This window comes from Elephantulus edwardii, unplaced genomic scaffold, assembly GCF_000299155.1.
Source record: "Elephantulus edwardii isolate Elephantulus edwardi_28Jun2011 unplaced genomic scaffold, EleEdw1.0 scaffold00306, whole genome shotgun sequence".
Classification (NCBI taxonomy): Eukaryota; Metazoa; Chordata; class Mammalia; order Macroscelidea; family Macroscelididae; genus Elephantulus; species Elephantulus edwardii.
The window spans coordinates 435076-457400 of NW_006400056.1; positions in this window are offsets into that span (position 1 = coordinate 435076).

Consider the following 22325-nt stretch of genomic DNA (forward strand, 5'->3'; position numbering starts at 1 on the left):
GTCTTCTTGACATTGAGCTTCAATCCATACCAAAGGCTGCAGTCCTTGACCCTCTGTAGCAAGCACTTCAGGTCCTCCTCAGTTTCAGCAAGCAGGGTTGTGTCATCTGCATAATGCAGATTGTTAGCCAGCATAAACGTGTCCGGCTCAGAGATATCTCCTCTGACCACATGATCGCTCTTCCTCTCCATCCCTGTGGATCTCATTCTCAGCACTTAACACGATTTGTAATCATCTTCTGTATTTGTCCCTGACCCTCTCCCCATTCTAGTTTCCAAGTGCTACTTCCTAAACAACACGCCTCTGGAAAACTCTATGAACTTTGAGAAACAATCGCTAGGAGTCGTACTTGACTTGACAACAATCAACGACAACTATACTATTAATGCCACAAATGAGTGGCTTAAATGAACAGAGATTTGGACTTGTGTGTTTGTTTGTGGTGGGGTTTATTTTTTATTGTTGTTTTTGGGGGTCTTTTGGGAGAAGGGGGTTTTTAACAATTAGGAGGCTAAAAGTTCAAATTCAGGGTGCCACCTCTAGGGGATAGTCCTGTCTTTTTCAGTTCTATTCTTTGGTTCCTTGGCATATTCATATGATGTAGATCTGTTTTCTCCCTCTCATGATTTTTTGCTTCTATACATCTCAAAAATCATTGGTTTACAAGGACAAATACTGCATAAAACCATTCTTGTCAAATGAGTATGAGGATCCAAGGGGGCAGTGGAAATAGAGGGGCGAGGATGGGTGGGGGGTAGGGTGTTAATCATAGGATTGCTCGATTTCATAAGTGAGTGGGGTGAAGGAGATGGGAAGAATATTTTGAGAAAAGCAATGTATTCAAACTTCGTAAATAAATCAGTATAAAATTTAATAAATAAAAGAAAAGAAAATAATATTTATGTAAGAATTAAAGAAATCTTATCAAATAAAATAAAGTTATTGATTTTAAAATGCTGCTTATACCGATGTGACCTCATTAACTTAATGAAATATCCTATTCCCAAATGGTATTACTTCCACAGGTGTAGAGATTAGGACTCCAGTACATTTGGAGAAGGAAGGTAGGAGGGACAACACACAGTTCTGTCCATAATACGCCTCTACCATGAAGTGAGGGAGCACTGGTGACTCAGTGTAAGAAATAGTGCTGCCAACGTAAAGTACACAGTTGGAGTCCACCAGCTGCTCCATGGGAGGATGGTCAGTCTCCTCCCGTGCGATTTATTGCTTCTGAAAACCTGCTGGAGGGTCAGCTGTGGGTCGGTTCTGACTCAATAGTGTACTATGGAGTCAGCTCTCCAAGGGGCAGGGCCCAGAACAAGTCAGTTTTTCAGTGTGTAGTTCTCAGCTTTTGAGTGAATGGGTGTGTTTGTGGGATGCCAGGAGTTGAAATCAACTCAACAGCAGTTGGCTTTCAGGGAGCCTCTGGGTAACATTGAACAGTGCATTCAACAGTTAACCAAGAAGTTGGCAGTTATGAATCCACCTAGAGGGAGCTCTGGTGCTTTGTGGCAAAAAACTGCACTGCAATCCCAAAGGACCGTGGTTCAAATCCACCAGCTACTTTGCAGGAGTAGTAGGATAGGCAATCTCCTCCCATGCGATTAACTGCCTCTGAAAACCCACTGGAGGGTCAGCTGTTGGCAGGTTTGGACTCAATGGTACACAACCACAACACATATAACAGAGGCACTTCAGAGGCAAGGCCTGAAGATCTACACCTGAAAAATCCACTACAGACAATTGGGGGGGGGGGCAGTTCTGCTGTGACACAAATGAGACCACCCACCGTGCTCACTCACAAACTCCCTCACTGGCCTCCAGTTGCAGCTGACTCCTAGCTGACCCTCCAGTAGCTGTAAATCACGTAGAAGGAGACTGCCCATCTTTCCTCCCTCTGAGCGGCTTAGTGGATCCAAATCACCTGAGAGGCACCTCTGGGTTAGCAGTGCTCCTCCTTACAGACTGGACCACCAGAGCGTGAGTCAGAATCAGCCCCAAGGTGGCTGGTTTCACATGTACGACCCCATGTGCAGGGCTGTGGGGGAGGTGACTCAGACCTCAGGGAGCAGAGGGTCTGGGAGAGAAGCAGGAAGTGTGAGAGCTACACAGTTCAAGGCAGGAATGTAACCTTCTGCCTTTACATGAAAAGACTGCGATTATGGGGCACTTTGCCCCAGGCCTGGAGAAAGCCAGAATTCAGAGAGGGTAGGCGGCTGTCCAGGGTCACGCAGGCCACAGCCCCAGAGGCTTGAGTCAGCTCTTGGGGCCCCAGGCCCCACAGTCATGAAATAGAGTCTAGTTACATCCTAGACACAACAGTGCTTTAATTGTGCAGATCTTTGTACTCCTAATCCTTGCAGCTCCCGTGAGATAAGTACAGGGATTATCCCATTATTTCTTTTTTTTTTTTCAAAAGAAGAGTTAGAGGATCAGAATCAGAATGATGATCCTCCTTGTAGGAAGTAGCTGAGGGTGCTGTCTTAAGTGCTTTGCATACATTATACATTATCCTGCTTAGGTCTGTCGTCCATCCTTTGAGATGCGGGCTACCTTTCTCCCCATTTTACAAATTGGAGAACTAAGTAAGTCCTTGAACCCAGGTCTGTCTGATCCCTGATCCTGGGGGTTTAATGGCTACACGGCACAGCTCCCACACTGAGGCAGAAGACTCAGGCTTGTTCAGCAGCCCTGAAAGCAATGCCAAGGCCACCTGGAGAGGTGGTAAGCTCCCATCTCTGGAGGTGTGAAAACCACAGAGCTCCAGGAAGCATGGCTTGTGTCCCTTCTCCCCTGTGTGAAAGCCTGTGTTATATAACCCTCCTTGATTTCCCAGCGAGGAGATTTTGCAGCCCTGATGGGTCACTTTGTACCCGCGGGGCACAGCAAGAATATTGGCTACCTCAGAGGGTCAGATCCCCCAGGTAGGTTGAGATCTTGACCCCTGGAAACTGACCAAGGCTTGGACTTCTTTTGTCTTTTGCCTTGGGAAGGCAGTGACCTCTCCTGAGCACACCAAGGGGCTGCCAGCAGCAAGCAAAGAGGAAACAATTGCTCTAATTAATCTAATAGGTGTAGTCAGGGCGTAATTGAATGGCCCCAAAATAGTTTGGATTCTTGTTCCTGCAGAGGGTCAGCTTGGCCTGATTGCTTGAGGGAGGGTACCCATAGGAGGGTAGCCACTAGGGTCTTCCTTTCTTCTCCCATCCCCACCTTGAATATTTATTGAGCACTTACTATTTCCCATATGTCTTAACTACTGATGTTCATATCTGAGGATGTGACCTTTCCCCAAGGTCATGCTCAAATCTCGCCTCCTTCAGGAAGCCCTCCTGGTTTCCCAGTTCCAAATGGCCTCCCCTTCCTGGATTCAGTGGTACCCCTGCCCCCATCATGCACAGGAGTATCAGAGCTGAAAGACAAAGTCTGAGCATAAATTTAGAGACCACTGGATTGAGACCACTCTCATCCCTGAGTTACTAAGGGAAAATTTGAGCCTTCTCTGGGGGCTTGCCTGAGGCCACATAGCAAGACAGTGGTAGAACCAGACGTAGAACTCCAGCTTCTCACAGCAGTGTTCCCTCATAGCAGCTCATGGTGCTGGTGAAGATAAATAAATGTTTAAGGGTCTGACAGACCCAGACTGGGATCAAAGCCGAGCTGCATTACTTACTTCTTGCTGAACCTCAGTGTCCACATCTGAGAGTAGGGGTGATAGTTTCATTGTTTGTAGATACTTCTTGTGGCAGAACCTCCTGGAGAAGCTGCAGGCTTGGGATTCACTGTGTTGCTCCAGGTTTTATCTGAGAATTGGCCCTTCTCCTTCCCAGAATCCCCTGGTGAAGTCTTCCAAGATGTGGTGGTTTTAGGCGTTGAGCTTTGAAGCCAGGCTATTCAGATTCAAAGTCTGGCTTTGTTCCTTCCCAACTGTGAGACCTTGGACAGTTTCCTTACATCCTGGGTCTCAATTTCTCATCTTTAAAACAAAGTTGATATAGGAATGTCCCTTGTTGAGGATTAAAAGGAGTTAATGCTTTTGAAGGGCACATGGCTTATGTGTTAAATAAAATATAGATAACCTGCTATGTTTTCATCTACTTGGTCTGGACACTGTGGAAGATTTAACCCTTACCTTCCCGCCAAGGTAGTTGGAGAGCCCACAGGATGGGGTCTAGGGCCGTAGGCCAGCCCCTCAGGTCTCTGAGGGTGGAAAAGTGACCTCTGAGTTGGGCCAAGCAGGAACAAAGAAAAGATGAGAACTTCATTCTCCACTCAAGCTCCATTTGAAAATTCTATTCTGAGTATGCATTCTATAATGTACTATAAATATATACTAGCATAGTAATGCATGTCTATATGATATAAATAAACATACAGCTATGGGTGCTGTGTGCTCACTCATGTCTGGAAACCACTAGCCTAAAATAACAGCATGAATAGCAGCAAACCCTCAGGTTGCCTCCCCTACCAGGGACTACGCTGAGGTGTTACATACACTCTCTCCTCTGATCCAACAGCACACTCACTCCATCTTCCAGACAACACCGCTCGTGCATTCTTCACAGCTATGCCATGATGTACGCTGAGCAGATCATTCAAGAAGCTGGGCTCTATGAAGAAGAATGTGGCAACGGGATTGGAGGAAGACTCATCAACAACCTGCGTTATGCAGATGACATGCCTTGCCTTCAGAAAGTGAAGACGTTGAAGCATGATTGCAGGAGGTCAAAGACAACAGTCTTTCATATAGATTCTATCTCAGCATCTAAATAACAAAAGTCTTCACCTCTAGACATAGGCAACATCATGATAAATGGAGAAAAGATTGAAATTATCAGTGATTTAATTTTACATGGGCCCACAAACAACACCCAGGATAGCAGCAGTCAAGAAATCAAAGCATGTGCTGCACTAGGAAAGTCTGCTGTCAAGGACTTCTCCAATGTTCTAAAGAGCGGGGATGTCATGTCAGTTTAAAGAGTAACATACGCCTGATTCAAGCTGTGGCGTTTTTCATTTGCTTTCTAAGCTTCTGAGAGTTGGACAATGAAAAAAGAAGACTGAAGAAGAATCAATACCTTTGAATTATGTTGCTGGTGAAGAGAAGTGAATATCCTGGGGGCTGCCAGAAGGACAAACAAATCTGTCTTGGAGGAAACACAACCATGTGCTCCTTAGAAAAGCAAAGAGGATGAAATTTTATTTCACTTACGTTGGGCTTATTTTCAGTAGAAGCCATTCCCATCTATGAGGTCCTTGGAGGATACCATGCTGGGAAAGGCAGAGGATTAGCAGAAAGGGAGGAAGACCCTCAAGGAAATAGATCGACACAATGACTGTTAATGGGCTTGAGCGTGACAGAGGTCATGAGGATGGTGTAAGATAGCGCGTGCTTCCAATCTGTTGTTTGTAGGGTTGCTGTGAATTGCAGTCATGATGATGGCACCTAACAACAGCTACCCCATGAGAGAAGTACCATTTATTTACAGATGAGGAAACTGGCACAGATAAGGGAACACCACAGCAGATTGTTTTCATTGGCAGGAAGAGAAAGGAGCTAGTGATGGGGCTTCAGTTTGGGGGTGCTCTGATGCTACTCCTGTATAAGGTGGAGGGATGACCTGAAGCCTATGTTTACTCCCCAATCCAGGGAAACCCTAACCATTTCCAGGCCTCAGTCTCCCCAGCTATGAAATGACAGAGTCTAGAGATAAGCGAGTCTTTCCAGAAATGTAGTCTATTTGATTCCTATGCATACCATTGGATGAAATCCATGTGTATAGCCTGAAATTATGTTTCTTATAAAAGGTATTTGCAATGAATAAACCACTGAACGTGCAGAATCCCATCATTCTATCTCCAGCCTCATTTCTCTCACCGAGTCCATGTTTTCCAGCTACTGATCCTTCTTCCTTGTTCCCAACTTTTGTGTTCCAGTCATCCATTATTATCAATGCATCTTGATTGCATGTTTGATTAACTTCTGACTGCAAAAATTGGTAGAAATCTTCCATTTCCTTCTCTTTGGCTCTAGTTGTTGGTGCATATATTTGAATAATAGTGGTATTCACTGGACTTCCTTGTATGTGTATGAATATTATCCTGTCGCTCACCACATTGTATTTAAGGATGGATCTATACAATACTTTTTAAATTATGAAACCAACCCCATTTTTTCTCACCTTTTCATCCCCAGTGTAGTAAATCATATGATCCTCTGATTCAAAATGTCCCATGCCAAGCCATCTCATTTTGCCAATATCAACTGTGAAAACCAGGCCAGGTGCTGATTATGGGACAGACCACCAACTATTCATATGCAAGTTCAAACTGAAGTTGAGGAAAATTAAATCAAATCCATGGGAACCAAAATTTGACCTTAAATCTGTCCCACTCAAATTTCAAAACCATCTCAGGAAGAGGTTTGAGGCCTTGAGCACCAATGAGCGTAGACCAAATGAGGTCTGGGGGGATAGCAAGAAAATCATCCATGAAGAATGCAAAAGATCATTACAAAGGCTGAAAAAGAAGAAAAGACCAAGATGGATGTCAGATGAGACTCTGAGTATTGCATTAGAGCACCGAGAAGCCAAAGCTAAAAGAAGAAACCAAGAAATCAAAGAGCTGAACAGAAAATTTCAAAAGGCGGTTCAGGACAACAAAGCAAGATACTATAATGAAATGAGCAGAGAGCTGGAGTAAGAAAACCAAAAGGGCCGAACTCACTCAGCGTTTCTTAAGCTGAAGGAGCTAAAAAACAAATTCAAGCCACGGGTGCAATACTAAAGGATACTTTGGGTAGAATGTTAAATGATCCAGGAAGCATTAAAAGAAGATGGAAGGAGTACACAGAGTCACTGTACCAGAAGGAATTGGCTGACACAGAAGAATTTCATGAAATAACATATGAGCAAGAGCCTGTGGTGATGAAGGAGGAAGTTCAAGTTGCTCTGAAGGAATTGGCAAAAACAAGGTTCCAGGAGTTGACAGCATACCAATTGACATATTTCAACAAACAGACGCTGCCTTGGATGTACTCACTAAGTTGTGCCAAGAAATCTGGAGGATATCCAGCTGGCCAACCGACTGGAAAAGATCAATATTTGTTCACATTCCAACGGATTGCAGAAATTATCTAACAATATCATTAATACCACATGCAAGCAAGATTCTGCTGAAAATTATCCAAAAACAATTAGAGCAATATGTATGTCAACAGAGAACTGCCAGATGTGCAGGCTGGATTTAGAAGAGGTCATGGTACTAGGGGTATATAGTTAATGTTAGATAGATCTTGGCAGAAAGCAAAGAATACCAGAAGAATGTCTATCTATGCTTCATTGACTATGCAAAGGCTTTTGACTGTGTGGATCACAACAAGCTATAGCTGACTCTGAGAAGAATGGGAATCCCAGATCATGTGATTGTGCTTATGCGAAACCTATAATTGTTGAGGACTTTCGTTCATAGGGTCGCTATGAGTCACCTATGACTTCACAGCATTTAACAACATAGAGAGAGATCAGTTGGCCTATTAGACCGAAAGCGATACTACCAAGCCACAAGTGGTTGACTCTAATCTGTGGCCTTAAGACCTGTCTTTAATTGTTTCTGGCGAAACATTCTTCTAGGTCATCTAGCCCTGGTGTGTACACTTGCTGTACAGAGGCAACTTGTGGTCACTGTGAAGCTGAACACTGTGACACTAACGTGTCAAATGTGATAATGGTTACCCATGGCGGACAGTGGTGGCGCTCTCCAGCTAAAACAAGCTTGGAAGCAGGAGTGGCATCCACTTCCATAAATAACTTGTCTCCGGAAACCCTACGAACATGGAGAAAGGATGAAAGTCACGCAACTGTTGAGGACTTTCATTCACAGGGTCACTGTGAGTTGCCTACGACTCGACGGCACTTAACAACAACAACAACATACTTGGACCAAGAAGCAGTCATCAGAACAGAGCAAAGAGACACTCACTACATGGTTCAAAATCAAGAAGGGGGTCTGTCAGAGATGTATTTTGTCTCCATACCTTTTCAGTCTATATGCAGAACAGATCATCCAAGACGCTGCACTGTACGAGGAGGAATGTGGCATCAGGATTGGTGGAAGAATCATAAACAACCTGCATTATGCGGATGACACAACCCTGCTTGCTGAAACTGAGGAGAACCTGAAGCGCTTGCTGCAGAAGATCAAGGACTGCAGCCTTCAACATGGATTGAAACTCAACATCAAGAAAACAAAGATTCTCACCACTGGGCCAATTGGCAGCATCAGTATAGATGGTGAAGAGATTGAGGTAAGTTAACAGTTTTAGCTTACTTGGCTCCACAGTCAACACTCTTGGTAACAGCGGCCAGGAAATCAAGAAACGAATTGCATTGGGAAAGTCAGCTGTGAGGGACCTCTCAAGAGTACTGAAGAGCAATGACATCAGGCTGAAGACTAAGGTGCACCTGATCCGGGCTATAGTCTTTGCAATCACGTGTTATGCATAGGAAAGATGGACAGTGACTAGGGATGATAAAAAGAGAATTAATGCCTTTGAGCTGTGGTGCTGGAGAAGAGTGTTGAATATGCCATGGACTGCTAGGAGAACAAATAAGTTTGTCCTGGAGAGGGTGAAGCTGGAATGCTCCTTGGAGTCAAGGATTCTGTAGCTTCGTCTGACATATTCTGGGCATGTTGCAAGGAGGGACTGGTCCTTGTAGAGGGACACAATGTTTGGGATAGTGGAGGGACGGCACAGGAGAGGAAGACCCTCAACGAGATGGATCGATTCTGTGATTTGGGTAGTGGGAATGAGTGTGTTGGAGACAGTGAGGTTGGCACAGGACAGAACGGCGTTTAGGGCTCTTGTTCATAGGGCACTATGAGTTGCAAGCGACTCGATGGCACATAACAACAACAACAACAGCAACAGAGTAAGCATGTGTTTTCTGCCTTAAGTGAAGCCCACACACTTTACTGAACCCTTGCAGCATGCCAGCAGTTTGCATATAGTATTTTAGTTCATCATCACAAAATCCCATTAACGTGACTATTTCGATACAGAAGGGCTGAAATGGTGATTTACAAAGCTGGGATTTTAGCTCCCATGTCTCACTGAGGTGTGTCAGTCACCCTAAAGACCCTCTGCACTACCCTGCCAGTTCCCTTTGCAAGCCTTTTTTTTTTTTTAGTTGTACCTCACAAGACTTGGCATTTATTTTGCAATTAATAGATACTTTTGAATAAATGAATCCATCAACCTTTGCTTATTCCTATTACAGACTCTTTGTAATTATCTTTGTGTCTGTTTCTCTCAGATGTATTATTCATTCCTTGCAACAATTTATCTCAATAATTCCATTCTTATATGCTATTATTGTTGTTAAGTGCCATCAAGTCAAGTACCACTCATAACAGCCCTGTGAACGACAGATCTGAACCCTGTCCTGTGCCATCCTTATCATTTTTTGCACATTTGAGCCCATTCCTTTAGCAAGTCTTGTATTTGGGCTTTAGCCCAAACTTTACAGAAGTCACTGGACTTCTTATAAGAGTTGGAATTTATTTTTAAATCATGAAAAGAAATTTTTCCCTAGTAATTGTTTTTTCTAAAATGTTGTTGTTGTTGTTGTTGTTGTTATGTGCCGTTGAGTTGTTTGTGACTCAAAGGAACCCTGTGTACAACAGCTTTGAACCCTGCTCTATCCTGTGCCGATCTTACTGTCTCTTACACACCTACCCCTATTACCCCAATCATTGAGTCAATCCATCTCATTGGGGATCTTCCCCTCTTGCCATGTCTTCCACACTCCCAAGCATAATGTCCCTCTTCAAAGACTGTTACTTGCTTGCAACATGTCCAAAGTATATCAGATGAAGCTTCAGAATCCTTACCTCCAAGGAGTAGTCTAGTCTCACCCACTCTAGGATGAACTTGTTTGTTCTCCTAGCAGTCCATGGTATATTCAATACTCTTCTCTAGCACCACAGCTCAAAGGCATCAATTCTCCTATCATCCCTAGTCATTGTCCAGCTTTCTGAAGCATAGCATGGAATTGCAAAGACCATGGCCTGAATCAGGCACACCTTAGTCTCCAAACTGACATCATCACCCTTCAGTATCCTGGAGATGTCCCTGACAGCAGACTTTTCTAATGCAAATTTACTTCCCTTAAAAAAAACCATGTAAGTTTGAGCATGGTTTCTGAGCTCTGTATGGTCACGGTAACAGATTATCAATCCCAGCACCATAGAAGTGATAGAATTGATAAAAGATGTTGGAAAGAGAAGCTATGTCTGACTTCTACTTCATAGAAATCAGCCTTGAGCTGATGCTAATAATCTCCTTCCTAAAGTTAGACAAGAGAATCTGAAGTTGCTGCCATTTTCACAAACTTACTCAGTAATACTGCAGAAAATAGATCTGAGAAACTGCTCCCATAAAAATGAAAGCTAAGAAAGCCTTACAGACAGTCTAAGCTTTACCTGTTCAGAGCTGCTGTTGTGCAGGGGTTGCTATGAGTCTCAAATTACTTGACAGCATATAACAAAAACAATGGTGGCCCACTGGCAAGAAGCAGCACTGCAATACTGAAGGTACATGGTTTGAATCTACCAGCTGCTCTGTGGGAGAAGGATGGACAGTCTCCTGCTGTGCAATGAACTGCCTCTGAAAACTCACCAGAGAGTCAGCTGTGGGTCATTTCCAACTCGATGGTGCACCACAGCCACAACCATAGAGAAGTGACAGGTTACAATTCAGGAGCAGAAACAATTCCATCGACAGCTGTTCAGCTACAACAGCTTCTTTCTTAGCCCTAGGTCCTCAGCTTCTGCCACTCTGCCAGACAAGTGTTACAAAGCTCATCAGCTCTGTCAGTAAAAGCCCAGGGATGCTCCGCTCTGCCAGTAAGCTTCAACTCAAACATGCTGGGCTCTCTTGCTACAGTCGACATGCCACTGTCACTGCCTGGCTCCACGGGTCCAGAAGCCCACTGGGCTATCTCGGGCTGGCCTTCTGGTTGCACTGACACCATTACTCTGCCGTCACATCCCGTCTTGTACTCTCTTAGTGACAGCTCCCTTTTTGTCTCCTACATCTAGGAGGTTGTGGACCCTGAGTCTAGAGATAATCCTCTACTCCTGGCGCTTCTTTCGTGGGGGTAGCGAGGTCCACCCCTGCTCTCTGGTTGGCTTCTTTCAAGCTTAGCAGGATGGAAAAATTGAACAATTCCCTCATTAGCATTTCCACCTTTACTAGGGTTTCTTAGTACATAACATATCGGGCTGCTAACAGAAAGGTTGGCAGTTCGAATCCACCAACCACTCCGTGAGATCAAGATGGGCAACTTCCTCTTACAAAGATTTATTACAATGTTGGAACCCTAGTGGAGGGCAGCTATGAGTCAGAACTGACTCAACCAATAGTAGTGTACAGTTTCATGCACCTTATTTGTATGATTAGCAGGCTGTCCAATCCCCTTGGAGGGTGACAAGTGCCTGATTTACACAGCCCCACTCAATCCTTGTGTGAGAGTCACAATGACTGTGAGCAGAAGGGCACTGGTAAATAATTCCTTGCACCCTAGTGTGCTAATAGCTAACCTTCACCTGAGGAGCCAGTCAACCTCTTGGCACTAACCATGAACCTACAATGACCATGCAGCTCAACAATTCCACTCCTGGAAATATATGCAAGAGAATTTAAAAATACACCCACGTGAATATGTGTTCATGAATGTGCACAGTAGCAGTATTCATAGCTGTAAAGTGAAAACAATGTGTCCGTCAGCTGGAAGAATGGACAAGTAAAATGTCTTCTGTACATTCATATTATTTGGCCTGTTCAAATGTACTGTTAACAAATGCTGAGTGAAAGAAGCCCCATATTACAGACCTTCTTTTATGAAATATTCTTAAGAGGCAAATCTAGAGACAGAAAGCAGATTAGTGGTTGGAACTACTAAGGCGTATGGCATTTCTTTTCAGGGTGATGAAAATGTTCCAGAATTAGGTTGAGCAACTTTGTGAATGTACCAAAAAAACATTAAATTGTATATGTTTTGTAATAAACAACCCACTGCTGTTGGATTGAGTCAGACTCATAATCCCCTTTGGACATAGAGCAGAGCTGTTGGCAGAGATGCCTGGGTGTGCATCTTCATGGGAGAAACCTGCCACAGCTTTCTCCCACGGAGTTGGGAGGGGTTCAAACTACCAGCTTTTCGGTCAGCAGCCGAGCACTTCACTGCTACTCAACCAGGGCTCCTGATACTGCTATTGCTGGGTGCCGCTGAGCTGATTCTGACCCAGCAACATGACTACAACAGAACAAAATAAGGCCTGGTTCTGTACCCTCCTTGTCATTGCGGGTGGGCTTGAGGCTGGTGTTACAGCCACTGTGCCAATCTCTCTCCTTCACGGTCTTTCTTATTTATTTCACTGACTCTGTACTTAACCAACTACTTTAAAGGTATCCTGGGCAGCACATTCACCCATTGTAATACACCATTTGATTTCTTTACAGTTTCTTCCATGGGCATTCATTGTGAGTCCAAAGAAAATTAAATTCTTAGCCATGTAAATCTTCTCTCCATTTGTCATGATTTTATTTCTTGATGCAGGTGTGAAAATTTTTGTTTTCTTTGTTTTGAAGTGTAATCCGTACTGAAGGTTATAGGCTTTTATCTTTATCAATAAATGCTTCAAGTTTTCTTCATAGTCAACAAACAAGATTGGTTGGTTGTGGCACCTGTGTATCAGAACTTATTAATGAGTCTTGTTCCAATGTCAATGCCACTTTCTTCTGCATTATAGTCCAGCTTCTTGAGATTATTTGCTCAGCGTCCAGATTAGGTAAGTATGGTGAAAGGATATACTTTCCTGATGTTAAACCATGCAGCCTCCCATTGTTTTGTTCAAAAAACTCTTTTGAACTTATTTTTTGGTGTATAGCTCCATGTGAGCACAATTAAATGTTCTAGAATTCTTTTTTTTAAAATTTATTATTAATTTCAATGAAAATTTACAGAGACTTTGGCTTTCCATTCATTCATTGTTGCACTTTTCTCCCCTCCCAACTCTCAAGTGCTCTAGAATTCTTAATAGTTTTTATTATCATTCATAGTTTGTTATGAACACATAGTCAAATGACTTTGCATGTTAAACAAAGCACGAGGAAATAGCTTTCAGATATTCTTTCTGCCCTGATCCATCTTACATCAGCAATGACATCCTTCATTTCACATCCTCTTCTGAATCTTGATTGAGTTTCCCTATTGACGTACTGCTCTATCCATTTTAGAGATCAAGAACACCAGATTGACTGTCATTAAAGGTCTGTCCTGAAGGACCATGCTGTTGGTGACAGGATAATGTCCATGTGTGTATAAGCAAGGTCTGTTTATATGACTATTATTAAAATTTACACATCTACCACTAAAGGCAAATACGAAGAAATTAAAGATTTCTACCAACTTCTGCAGTTGAAATCGAACACACATGTGACCAAAATGCATTGATAATTACTGGCACAAAACTTGAGTAGTTGGGAAATATTGTCTTGGTGATAGAAAAGGAGGGGAAATTGCATAAAAGACCTTTGTTTGACCAAACATCTTTTCATTGTGAATCTTCAGTAAGATATGTTCACCATAAAACTATCTTTTTAACCATTTTCAAAGACACCATCCAATGACATTAAGCACACAGTGTCATGCAACTATCACCACTGTTTGCTTCCAATTTTATTGTTTTTTTCCATCACTCCAGACACAAAATCTCTCCCCATTGGGCAATAACTTCCATCTCCTCCTTCGGTGGCCTATGGTCACCACTAATACTTCTGTCTCTAACTAAGTGTCCATTTCAGCTTTTTCATGAGTCTTTCATTCACTATCTGTTCTACTATCTGTGAGATTTGACTCACCATTGTCTCCAAGGTTCATCTATACCGTAAACAGGCATCAAGACTCCCTTTCCTTAGGTTGGGTGATATTTCATTGTAGATGTACCACGTTTTGGTTAGCCAGTCATCCGTTGCTGTGGGTTTGGTCATTTCCACCCTTTAGCTGTTGTGAATAAGGATATGATGGACAATGATTCAAAGAACATGAAAGACTTTGCTTTCTAGTCTTATGGATTTATAGAGATGGAATCGTTGACTTACATGGTATTGCATCATCCTTTGTTTAACTTTTGGGGGCACCCCCAGCTGTTTTCCATTTTCTATTCCTACCATAATAGATGAGGGTTCTAATTTCTGCACATCCTTGCCAACACTGGTTATTTTTATTTCGTTTTAATAACCATCTCGTCAGTGGAAAGTGTGAATTGTATACTTTAGATGGGGGGGGGGGGATTATACAGCATGTGACTCTACCCCAGTAAAGTTGTTTTCACAAAGTGAAGAGTGAGTGACAGGTCTAGGATTTTCTGCAAGCTCATCGCTGCCCTCCCCCGTGGCCTGCCTCCTCCCCCAGGCAGCCTGCCCCACTCACCCTGCACAGTTCACCAGCTCGGATTTCTGAGCTTGGCTCCCTTTGGTCTCTTATACAGGGAAGATTCTTGGCCAACTTCAGGGTTGTTTTCCTTTTCAGGCCCCAGGCTATTTCGTCTGCTTCAACCATCCTTAATTTCTTTATCAAGCATTTACTGTACTGGATTTTTTTTTTCACCCTGCTGTCCACGAGTGGGTGATTTATGAGGGAAACAGGCTCAGAAAGAGCGAAGTGCCATCGAATGTGCTGCCTTCTCAACACTTGTTGACGCCTACCTCGTCTCTTAAACGCGCGGGCATGCAGGCTGGGTGCCTGGCTGCGGGCGCACAGCAGAGACGTGGGGCAGCTCTGCCCGTGCAGGTCCCTGCTGTGCCGCTGACCAGCTGCGTGGCTTTACGGAAGTCGCTTCTCTCCCTGCATCTGGGAATGAAAAGGAAATCTACATCATGGGGCTAATATGAACATGGACAGATGTAAAGGGCTTAGAACAGTGCCTGGCCCCTGCTCGGGACTAGGGAGGTCTCAGCGACCACTATCACGTGGCTATCATCAGAGGCTGCTCTCAAATACCATCATGCTCAAGGGAATGAAATGCTGCCCCTTCCTGCACCCTCTCTCGAATCAGTGGTGCACCAGACTGTTTTTACTGGCTGATTTTCATTGGTTTTTTTTTTTAAGTAGGTGGCCAGGTCTTTCTTTCGAGTCCATCTTAGCCTGGAAGCGCCACTGAAACTTATTCAGTAACATACTGACAGACAGTGACAGATATGTGACAGACACGTGGAGTTTTGTCGTCATGCTAAACATGAGCAGTCAGAAGGAAGGAAAGGGAGCCAGAGACCCATCCCGAAGGAGACTCTGACTTAAGTAGTAAGTGAAAGGTGAGCACAGCAGAGGAAGCAGCTTGTGTAACAAAGTGCGTGAGGAGATTGCGCAGAAGATGAGGCCGCAAAAGAAGGAATAAGAAATGAGATGGGGTCCACAGGGCCGGGGCTCCTGGCTCTCTCTTTTCTGCCCCAGTGTTTATTTTGGGGAACAGGATGGTGGTCTTCAGGGTCCCAAGCAACCTCAGAGCCTCAACAGTCAGGGGAAGCTCCTGGATCCAGCCCAGGGAGAAAGGTATGAGAGGGATGCAGTCAGTGGTGGAAAATGGATAACAGAGCTGGATAACAGTGGCTCTGAGGCCAGGCAGGAGTGACGTATTACATTCATGAATCTCTCTTATTTCATCATCAATGCCCTTTCAAGTGGACACACCATCCTCCCCATTTTACAGATGAGAAAACGGAGACTTTGGGAAAAAAATTACTTGGCCAAGACCAACCAGTCAGTGAGTGGCCCACATCCATTTCCCTGAACCTCACCTCCCTAGCCTTTAAAACAGAGGGGAGGGAGTGCCTGGGGAGACTGAAGTCTGGGGTTCAAGTCTAGTATTAGACTTCCTATGAACCCGTGGGAAGCTCACTGAACCTTAGGTTTCTTTTTTGTAAAATGGGGCTACAACACCCAGTATATGCAGCTTGTAGTCCAGAAAGCACTTGAAAATGTCCTGGATAGGGACTCTACAGCTGTGTGACCCAACACAATGCCTTCTACTCTTGGGGGTCTCTGCCACAGATGGGGAAAGGTTAATTTTAAGCCACTCTCATTGGAGGCTTCCTTGAAACTATGCCTTGATAGGGGTTCTTCAAAGAGTTTGAGGACTTCTGTCTGGAGATAAAGCTCTCAGACAGAGTGGGACAAGGATTGTTAATTTATTTTTGGTTAGCAAGTAAAACTCAAGGATACTCATTTAAAACTGAACTTCAGATAAAAATCAAATCCTTTTTTCAGTATTAGTATATCCTCTGAAGTATTTAAGATATACATTTATAAAAAAATTCATTGTCTGATATTCATAATTAATGGAACATCTGTGTATTATGTGTCTAACATGAGCCCTTACTTTCTTTGTACCAGGAAAACATGCCTTTGGGGAGCCAGGCGCTTTGTGGGTGAGGCAGGCCAGTCAAAGGAACAGCACTGCTGCCCCCAGCATCCTCCCCCTTCTGCTCTTGTTGTTTTGAAACTCCTTCTTGCAGTTGGCTAAGAGTTGGCACCCCCAGTGTTGGAAGTGAGAGAGATGTGATGTAAGAATACGCTTTTATCAGATGGGCAAGCTCAGAATGGCTGTTTGAGTCCAGGGCAGGGTGGGTGGGGCAGGAGCCCCAGGGTCTAGGCAGGCTCCAAATCCCTACTATCTGAGCCACCGCTCCTGCTTGCCACTGCTTCGCTGTGACATAAAATCAAAGGGCTCTCCCTGCTTCCTAGGAAATGTCACCCTGGGCGGCCTTGACTGAGCTGGAACGGGGTCTTGGAAAACCTGGCAGTGAAGAGGCACTTTCTAGCCTCATCTTTCCCACCGGTGAAGCAGGGATGTATTTTTCTGCCCACTCTGGCCAGGACGGGTTGCCTCAATCCTCAGGACAGTGTCTCGAGCTGGTGGTCTGCTCCCTGCCAACAGCTCAGCCCTAGTGAAACTGATGTCCTTCCTTGGCCTCTTGGAGTGCTTGTTTCTGTGTAATTTGGAGAAGAGTGCTGAGTATCCCATGCGCTGCCAAAAGAACGAACAGATACATCTTGAATAAAGTGCAGTCAGAGCGCTCCTTGGAGACAAAGATGGCAAAGCTTCGTCTGTCATATTCTGGGCTTGTTGCTGAAAGGAGCTCTTCCTTGGAAAGGGACATCGTGCTTGGAAAGGGGGAGGGTCCGCGAAAGAGAGGAAGACCCTCGACAAGACGGCTTGATGCAGTGACTGCAGCCATTGACTCAAGTGTGTCAGAGATGGTGAAGATGACACAGGAGGGGACAGAACTCAGATCTACTGTCACTCTGAGTTGAATCCGACTCCAGGACACATAAAAACAACAGCAAAAGCAAAAAAGCAATGCAGTTTGTTTGGAAAGCAGGAATAAAGTGTCATAAAAAGCTCTCAAAGGTGGTTGATTTCCTCTCTCTGGAGGAGTCGTACTACCTTGAGCGCAGGTATGCGCTGGGGTTGTGCAGACCTCACAGGCTTACCCTGCTCCCCCAAACAGCGGCCCCCGGGACTGGGGCAGGTATGTCCTTGCCCATGGGCATCGCCCTCCCCTAGAGCCTGCCACCCCCAGAAACAGGCAGCCTTATAAGGCTATTGTCATCTGTGCCTGGTACCCTGATCCCGGCCGAATCGCCTGCCAAGTGTTTGCATAGTGCTGCCAGCATGGGGAGAGGACAGCCATGGCATTGCCTGCCCTGAGACACAGGGACCGCAGCTGACCCTGATCCTCTTTGTCCTAGTGGGGGCAAACTCTGGGTGGGGCCTGGGGTGCTGTGGGTCACATGGTTCAGAGCTATTACTCATAGGGTCACTGTAAATCATACTCCGTAGCATTTAACAACAACAATAGAGGTAGCCAAGTGGTAAGAAGCTGCGTTGAAATCTCAAAGACACGTAGTTCGAATTCCACCAGCTGCTCCATGGAAGAAAGATGGGCAATCTCCTCCCGTGTGGCTCGCTGTCTCTAAAAATCTGCTAGAGAGTCAGTTATGGTTTGGTTTCGACTCAGTGGCACAGAGCAACCAGAGATGGCTGGCCCGTGATGCATCCTCTACTTCCCACCAGTTTTCCCTTGTAAAACACACCCGAAGACATGTTAACATGATTATCAATTTCAGAACAGCAACTGTAAAGCTTTAACCCCTAAGTGTGGGGCCTTCCCAGCATTCGAGGACTGCTCTAGTTTCTCCAGTGTCGTCTTGCCCTTCCCCCTCCTGCTGCAGCACTCTGCAAGGGGACACCCCCTGCCCAAGTGCTCTTTTCCTCCCCAGTTCTCTGATACACTCCCATGCACCCCTCAGATGCCATTCAAGCTTCGCTGACCCAAAGAAGCCCACCGCCCACCTGCGTCAGCCCCTCCCATGTTCAGAGCCTTGTCTCAGCTTGTCCAGCTGCACATGTCCCTGTGAGCTCCTCCCAACCTCCTCCTCAGACTACAGGCATAGTTCATACAGGGGCCGCCCACACAGTAGCACACAGCCAGTGTCAGATGACACACATTAACGACCTGGGGCAGGGCGGAGGGATGGATGTGCAGAGATTCACATCCCAGGAGGTGTGAAAGGGCGTGGGTGCTTGGAGCGTGGTGTGACTGTATCAGAGGGTGTATGTGAGGGCCTGGGGTCAGGTAGTCACAACACTGATTACCAGCACTAGGTTAAGGGTTAAGTCTGTGTCTTGTCTACTGGACAGGGTCCTGTGGCGGCATTATTGCCAGTGGTGTGGTATGATCACAGCTATGCTGAGAATAGAGGCCTTCTAGATGCACTCAGCCGCTTACCAGAAAGTTAGAGGTTCATGTCCACGCAGAGGTGCCTCAGAAGAAAGGCCTGGCGATCTATTTTGAAGCCAGTTGTAAAGACCCCTGTAAAGCATAATTCTACCCTGATACACTTGGGCCATCACAAGCATCAACTGGCTGGTGGTGGGGACAGATTAGCATAGGGTAAGACTGGAGGTGGGAGCTGGGATGGGGGGAGGCTGGCCCAACTGTCCAGGAAAGGAGCAGTGAGGGGCACGGAGAACAGAGGGTTGCCCAAATCCTCTTCTCTGGTACAGGCCAGAATGTAGTGTTTAAATACCACGTGCAGCTGAGCCCCAATTTATGGGATTATTCATGCTTGTGGGCTTTGTGGCCCAGAGGCAAGACGGAGGGAGGGAACTAAGCCGTAGTCACCTCTGAGCCCCACTGGTGCTACCGTCCCCTCTAACTGTGCCTAACCCACACGGGTCCTTGCCCTGGAAACTCCTGTCTGAGAATGAGAGTGAACATGGAAACATTGGAGAACTTGCTGGAAGTTAGGAGCGTGAACAGGAGTGGGAAAATGTCAGTGGCCAGTGACACTTCCTGTAGCATCTGAGACTCACAGTCCTGCCTCCTGGATCAGAGCGGCATCTGGGGACAGGCAAGGAGCTGGGGGAGCAGAGTGGTGTGTCAGCTCACCACAGTGGTGACTCTTGAGGTTGCTGCACTGTGTGTGAAAGTGACTGTGTGAAAGTACTAGTCCAGTGGAGACCACGGACTGGGCCAGGTTCTGTCTCCTGGTGAGCTGGCCAGCTCAGTGTTTTCAAACTAGATGGTCTCAGGAGGAAGAAAGAGATGTCAGGATGAGATAACAGTTAGAACATCCCCCGGGGAAGTGGACTAAGTGACTGAGCTGATTGGCTTGTTATCAACATTTTAGGTGTCATTAAGTTGAGTATGACTCCTGGAGACCCCATGAAGAGCAGATCTGAACCCGATTCCATCCCATGCCACCCTCCTAGTCTCTGATCTACTCAAGCCCCTTGCTGAAGTCACTGTGTCAATCCGCCTGGTTCCAAGTATGATGTCCCTCTCTAAAACAAGTTTATAAAGTGTTCAGGCACTTTGGTGAATCAATTAGAAGTCATTTCTTACCTTCAGGAAGATCCATTCTTCTCAAAGAGAGTAGGAGGACTTTGAACACAAAAGAGGCCTTTATCTATTCACCATAACAAGAACATGGAAACAGCCCAAATGTCCAACCATAATTAAATAGATTGAGAAATTATGGTACATTCACATGATGGAATACCACACAGCACACAGGAGCAATGATTTTGCAAATCACTACCTAACTTGGGAAGGACTGTTGTTGTTGTTATTATGTGCCCTCGAGTCGCTTGTGACTCATAGCGACCCTATGTACAACAGCCCTAAACCCTGCTCTATCCTGCGCCAATCGCACCGCCTCTGACACACCCATCCCGATTACCCATCACAGAATTAATCCACCTCATAGAGGGTCTTCCCATCCTGCGCCATCCCTCCACCCTCCCAAGCATGATGTCCCTCTCCAAGGACCTCTCCTCCTTACAACATGTCCAAAGTATGTCAGATGAAGCCCCAGAATCCTTGCCTCCAAGGAGGAGCCTGGTTTAACCCTCTCCAGCATGAATCTGTTTTCTTGGCAGTCCAGGGTACATTCAATACTCTTCTCCAGCACCACAGCTCAAAGGCATCAATTCTCCTTCCATCCTCCCTAGTCATTGTCCAACTCTATGATGCATAACAAGTGATTGCAAAGACCATAGCCTGTATCAGATGCACCTTAGTCTCCAGAGTGACACCATTGCTCTTCATACCCTGGAGAGATCCCTGACAGCAGACTTTCCCATCGCAATATGTCTTTTAATTTCCTGGCTACTGGTGCCAAGAGTGTTGACCATGGAGCCAGGCAGACTAAAGTTGTTAACAATCTCAATCTCTTCACCATCCATCCTGATGCTGCCTATTGGTCCAGTGGTGAGAATCTTTGTCTCCTTGACATTGAGCTTCAATCCATACTGAAGATTGCAGTCCTTGACCCTCTGCAGCAAACATTTCAGGTCCTCCTCAGTTTCAGCAACCAGAGTTGTGTCATCTGCATAATTATGCTAAGTGAACTAATTCAGTCCCGTAAGGACAAATACTGTGTAAAGACCATTCTTGTGGATCATGTATGAGAATCGGTGGGGAGAAGGAGGGGAGCTGAGGGGTGAGGAGGGTGGGGAGAGTTAATCATAGGGTCACAATATTTGATAGGGGGATGGAGGGGTGGGTAAAGAAAACGGGAAAGAGTCGGTGTGAAAAACAATGTATATGAACTTTATAAGTAAACCGGTATAAAATAAAAATTTTATTTCTTTAAAAAGAAAGAAGCCATTATCCTACGAGAAGAGCAAATGCTATTGGGGAGCTCCGAGGAGGGAGAAATCCAATTCAACACATGTAGACTGGATTCTCGGCCCTGCTACATTGTTGTGTGCCATTAAGTTGAAAATGACCCATAACTGAAGCTCCAGTGGGTTTTCAGAGACGGTAAATTGCTTGGGAGTAGATTGCCCATCTTGCTTCCATGAAGCATCTGATTAATTTGAACTGCATACCTTTGTGTTGGCAACACAATTCCTTACCACTAAGCCACCAAAGCTCCCTGAATAGTAAGACCTCACTGTCCTGCCACAGGCATGGTAAGGACTCACTGGGCCTCAGAGTCTTCTCTCTGATTGCCATTGTACTTACAATGCTGTACCCACAGGCCATACGTTGGACTAGAGTTATGCTTTTCAAACATTGGTTTGAACAAATAAACTATCTTTGTAACATTGTTTGGAGAACAGAGAGGTGAGGCAAGGCGACACCCACCCCTACTGAGTGGTGTACTGTGTTCATACTCCTTTTCCATTCACAAAGGTGAATCGGGTGGGCGCTGGAGATGCCCCTAGGAGTCAGAGACCACAGGCCCTGTGACCACGAGACCTCGGGTGAGCCCCATGCCTTTCCTGGAACTGACTGCCTGAAAGGCGTTGTGATGGCACGTAAACAGAGTGCTGTCATCAGTCCTGAGGTAGGACTTCCACTCTATTAGGAAGGCTGCCTCTGCTCCTGGCTCCTGTCACTAGAAGCCCAGACTCCTAACCACAGGCGTGCTTGCCCATGATCCGAAGGACAAGAGTTACCCCAGCCTAGGGACCACTGGCCTCTGGCTTAGGGACAGACTGCCCAACCAGGTCAAGGATCTTTGGGGCTTGCTTATCTTACCCCACCCATTGTAAAACCCCTGGGGCAGGGGCTGAGTCACAAGATGTTGTTTGGTATTTGGTTACTAAATTCTCAAAGAAAGAACCCACTGTATCTGCCAGGCTGGGGACTGGCAGGACCTGAGGGTCAGCTCCCATCTGCCTTCTGCCAAGGTCAGCTGCTGTAGGTACAAGGGACTGTGGTTATTTAGGGGGTTTAGCCTTCA